Source organism: Bacillus rossius, chromosome 5, assembly GCF_032445375.1.
Source record: "Bacillus rossius redtenbacheri isolate Brsri chromosome 5, Brsri_v3, whole genome shotgun sequence".
Taxonomy (NCBI): domain Eukaryota; kingdom Metazoa; phylum Arthropoda; class Insecta; order Phasmatodea; family Bacillidae; genus Bacillus; species Bacillus rossius.
In genome coordinates, this window is record NC_086333.1 from 45195344 (window position 1) to 45200856 (window position 5513).

Below are 5513 nucleotides of genomic sequence, written 5' to 3' on the forward strand. Positions count from 1 at the left end.
TTGGGCGTTGTATGTCAATTAGAACCATATTATACTTAATAATACTTAATACTATGAGCTGCCAGCTTAGGATTGCAAGAACTGTGCTTTTTCGCTCCGCGCGCATTGGCCGGCAGTCTGCGCGGCCAATCACGCGCGACTATGGCGGCCGGTGGGCAAGGAGCGATTTCGGCCGCTTATATTTTTGTCTTACGTCCGGATCAAAATTTCCGAGCGATAAAACATGTGGGTTTTAACTATTTACGCATTTATCGTAAAATGTTTCTGGGGTTCGAATGTAAAAGTCTTGCAAAGTTTCCGTGTCCGTTTCACAATGCAAGGCTTCTGTAGGGTAATACATTGGAGCGTCTGTAGCTATTCGAATACATTTATTCTGAATTCGCTGCAGCTTTAATAAATGTGTTTTCGCAGTGGTTGCCCAGACTGGGGCTGCGTACGTAATAATAGGGTGAATCAGTGTTTTGTAGAGCACAGTAAACCGTTCGTTACTGTGCCTCCACATCGCCTGCTCATTACTGGATATAGTGAGCTTAGTCTAACCTCAGTTTGAATTCTCTAGGCATCTATATGATGGTGCCAGAGAAGCTTCCTGTCCATGTGGATGCCTAGATATTTTACGACGTCCTTGTGTGGGATTTGTTCGCCAAACAAACGTATTTATGGCCTGTGTTCTACAGGTGGAAGATTTCCGCGAGTAAACACAATAGCTTCGGACATCGTTGTGTTCACTTTGCTAAGCCAGGTCGTACACCATTGCTAGCACACAGCTAATGCATCCGTTTTTTTCCTAGCCTAATTTAATCTAAGCTAATGCAGTCTGGTAGTGGCTAGGTGAAGTGTGTATGATCTGCTATACAGAAACGTGTCGTTTGCATAGCACATAGCAGCCTAACTTCACTAGGCGGTGTTCGGGGCGTGGCAAATCTCTAGAAGGCTATATATGTTAAATAGAACAGGGCCTAGAATACTGCCCTGTGGTACGCCTGCTCTTATTTGTTTGATGTCAGACATAGTTCTTTAAGTTGATACTGTAAACGTTCTGTCTTCTAGGTAGGACGCGACTAGCTTGGTATAGCAGACCAGGAAATTAGTTTGATATAGTTTGTATAGATTAGCCCCGCGTGATAAACTCTGTCGAAGGCTTTTTCTACGTCTAAAAACGTCGCAACTACATAATCTTTTACGTTGAAGGCGCTTGTTATCTCTTCAGTGAGGCGTATGAGTTGGTGCACTGTCGAGTGATTACTGCGAAAAATCGAATGGCCTAAGTGTACAGGCCTGCCCGATCCGCGGACGAATATTTTCACGTTCTGCGCGCATACTTTTCGTTGGTGATACTGCCGACGAGCGCGGGTTTGAATGGTAGTTTGATGATATGAATTGACAAACTGCTAGACTGTGTGTAATATAGTTACCCAAATAACACTAAAACAACAAAAATGAATTAAATAATAAATAACCATCTCTTTTAAAACTATAACGTGTCAGAACTGAGTGTTATTGTGCAAACAAAGACTAATTTTAGCAAAGATTATTGCACGAAGTAAGGGAGGTAGGGTTATATGAATGGTCAAAATAAGTTTTTATAGCAACTGATCTTGAGAAAATGATTTTTTTTGTTTGTGTAGGCCTCAACTTTGACAGCTGAGTAAAGATTATTTAAACAAAGGCACAGCATTTCAATAAGTGTTTTATTTTTTAATGAATTTCTGAATTATAACCTTGTCACAAATTTTTATGTAGGATACATACAGATGCAAGTTTATTATAAACTGAACTATTAGTATTAATGTTTATACGTTTCATTTAGAAAATAAATTTAGCTCATATTGTTACATGAATTAATATATCTGATACGCTTACTTGCGTTATTAAAATAACTTGCATTAACTTCGGAACAATTGTAACGTGTCCCAAATTTTCGGTTGTAAACGCAAACCAAATATTTTCATTTAATTATATTATTAATTGATGTCATGTTATGTTGATAGAACTAACAAAAAACGGCGAAATATAAATTCAAATTTTTGATATTCGTGCTTTATTGTTTGGCTATTTATTTTGGCAATTTTTCATAGTTTAAGCACTTATGAAAATATTTACATAAAATTCTTATAAATGTTTTTTGAGATTCTTTAATTATGTGTGATGATTATGCTAATAGTTGTTGAGATAATTGAGGTAGATTACCGGTATTTTACCATTGGTTTTGTATTTTGTATTACGTTAGCTACTTTTAAAATACTTTTAAGTCATTTGGATGGTTGGTTAAGTTTTGTTAGCTTAATTTAAAACATTGTTTAATCGTGTGAATGGCTGGAGGGATAAGGTAATTTAATTTCGAACACTGTTCAATTATTTGAATGATTGGTTGTATACAATATTCATTTAAAATACTGTATATTGGTGTAAATGTTTGGGTAAGTTACGTTAGCCACATTAAAAATACTTAACGGCGTTCTTCGGGATAGGTGTTATTCAAAAAACCATTAAATGTTCTTAATGGAGAACCTTCTCTAGAAAATTAGCATTACTTGAAATAGGGATAACAATCTGCAGGTAGAGAAGTAAAGATTGTGTTAGGTAAGTTCCGGGAAGAGGAGTGGCAGATTTTGCATTTAAAACTGCAGAATAAAAAGTACGAATTTTTGAAAAATTTAAATATTTAAGCTTTGTGAAACGATTAATAACCATGCAACATTTTTAAATAATCAATATTAATATTACAAGAGTGACATATTTTTAATTATATAATCTTGATTTTTGAAATAAATGCTTTTTTTTTCGGATGAGGTTGTACTAACCAGCGAAATGATTTTATTTCCGTATCTAAACTACCGCGTTATTATTTTCCTGCCTAGTATTTTGTTAGTACAATATATAGTACACAATATATAGTGCACAAAATAATTTATTACGGTTGTGGCAAACAACAGTTAACTGGTGTCACTGCTACAAAAGTTTAACATTATTTAGCCAAACTTGTGTTGTGAATGTATTACACTGAAATAAATAATAAAATCACTTCAGGCTATATAAAAAAAGATTGTCAAAATTAAATGATATCGTAGCTTTCGTCCATTCGAAACCTAAATTGGGCGGAGACAAAACAAAATACAGAAAAAAACTTATTTTGTAATAAATGAGGCAATAAAATTAGTTATAGGTATCTAATTTCTTAATTTATTTACTTGAATGGAAATAAATTTGCCATTAGAATCATCATTTGTTGATAACCGCAGTTCTAACAAAATGTAAAACTCAGATTAACGTATATTTCCGTATGCATAGCCTACTTTAGCAAAATATCTCCAGAGTGACGTCACAAATTGCTAGCCAGTGAAAGAGAAAGGTGCGCAAAAGGATACATATATAACTTCACGATGATTCACCCGTTATGTTCACAGTTGACAGAACAGAAGAACGAATGAATATCAAGCAATGATTTGTGTAACATTTTCTTAAGTGTTATGAGTACGTAATAAATATTCTCGCAGAAACTGTATGGTGTTATGTAGGCTGAAGTATCTATTTATTCGATTTTTTATTTATTAGAAAACAATTTGATCCGATTTCCGCATAGGTAGTTGAGAAGTGTAATTAGGATAAGAAATTTTAAGCTCAATATTGTGCTAAAACAGATTAAGATAAATTGTAATTGGAACCGAATTAGGGGTTCATATGTAAAAATACAAATGTTTGTTAAGTGACACAATATTTCTGTAAACCTTTGTGTTCTGTACCATTACAAGAAGGAACAACCATATTTCTATACATCTGAGAATAATAACAGTAGTATTACAGAATTATTTTTATTTGGTTTCATATAGAACTTCTATAAGCACTCGAACTATGGTCAATGGACTGGGAATGTTGCGTTTAATGCCGATTATAATTTGTTGTGTTTGTTGCCAGCCAAACTTGTTTAACTATATGATAGAACCTTACACTTAGTACGTGTGGTTTCCAAGTGATGTTATGTTCTCTGGATTATGTAATTACAGTTTCCCTTATACGAATGTACCGAACAAATATAAAGTGTTGTGGTGTATACCACCATTGAAATATAAGAAACCTCTTAGTTAACACTAGGAAAATAACAAATGCAAGTGACAAGTAGCTCATTTGACATTGAACAAGAGGATCGTTCCAAAGAGAGGTTGCACCCTCCTTCCTGAGCGAGCCTTTTGTGACGTTGCAAGTTGTTTCTTGTTTCATTACAAAGAAAAATTGAAAAAGTAAGCCATAAATTGCACCATTTTAAAACATATTTGCAACATTGCAAATAATTGCTTGAATATCTTTCACACTTGGGGTTGGCTAATGACTAAATTTCGAATAAAATTTTCTATTTACTCATTGATATAACGTTGCGTTAACCATGCAAGCACATTTGTTGAAATGCAGCATGTACTTTGTATGGTGTACAATTAACAGTATCTTTCATGTACTTTATTTTAATAATTCTTGGGAATTTTTTTTCCAGAACTAATTGATATGTTCTCGCCCCTTAAATACAGGTAACGAGATGCTGGCCCGTTACCATCACATGCAAGGTCTCAATAGTATATAAACAACATTATTCTAATGTATTGTTATTGTGGTGACTAGCGAATGAATGCAGCAGATTCCAACTCTTCAGAATTGTTTCCAGTAGACGCAGCGTCGCACTGCGTGGCTGCGACTGGTTGATAATCGCTGGCTCCTCTGTGACATTGTGGGCATTGGTGAATCAAGCTTGTCGTGAATGTCAGTGCGCTTGCAAACTGACTCCCCTGCTGCAGCTCATACACCGGTCGTCACTGGATTCTGATGTACTTTGTAATAATTAAGATAGTTTCTGAACCAGAACAGTTGATAAGCTACGGTCCTGAATCAAAAAAGGTAAATTTAAAATGTGTCGTAACTTTATCTTTGAGCCTCATTTAGAAAATGTTAACATACTCACCTTTCATTGTTAGGTACATATTTTTTTACACAATCCCGCATAACCCTGCAAGTTATAAAAATTCTTCCAATGTATGAATTTCCCAATTACATACATATTGATAATGCCGAATGTGGACTTTATATATATACACACATGCATACTTACACATATATGTATAATAATTGAAAGAAAATGTTTGCTTCAATGTCTCCCCCATAAATAATAAATGAATTACCTATATGATTAAATATCCGTGTTCTTAGTGGATATAACTAGGAAAATCTGCATAATTTGTATGTATTTTGGTAGTTATTAAAAAAGTACAATTAAACTTACAATATTATGAATTGTCATACCTCTAATGTTAAATTTTACTCTTGTACAGATAGCACACTGTATCTAAGTAACATAATTAAGATGTCACAGATATAATAATTAATACTTACTAATTTTATTCGACAATGTGTTTCCGATTCATTTGACTTCTTGCAAATGGGTTATAAATTAAGTATAACTCCAGAGACGTACCAAATTAGGTTACCTTGAGAAACTCATGACGTCAGCGTGTATGGTTTATGTGTTA

At 34.2% G+C, this 5513-nt stretch overlaps 1 long non-coding RNA gene across 1 annotated transcript; it reads left to right on the top strand.

The window, feature by feature from the left end:
* Positions 1-3255: 3255 nt before the first annotated feature.
* On the top strand, positions 3256-5513 carry LOC134531754 (uncharacterized). The gene is made up of 2 exons (XR_010075082.1): positions 3256-3583; positions 4655-5513. It is a non-coding gene; the product is annotated as an uncharacterized LOC134531754 (long non-coding RNA).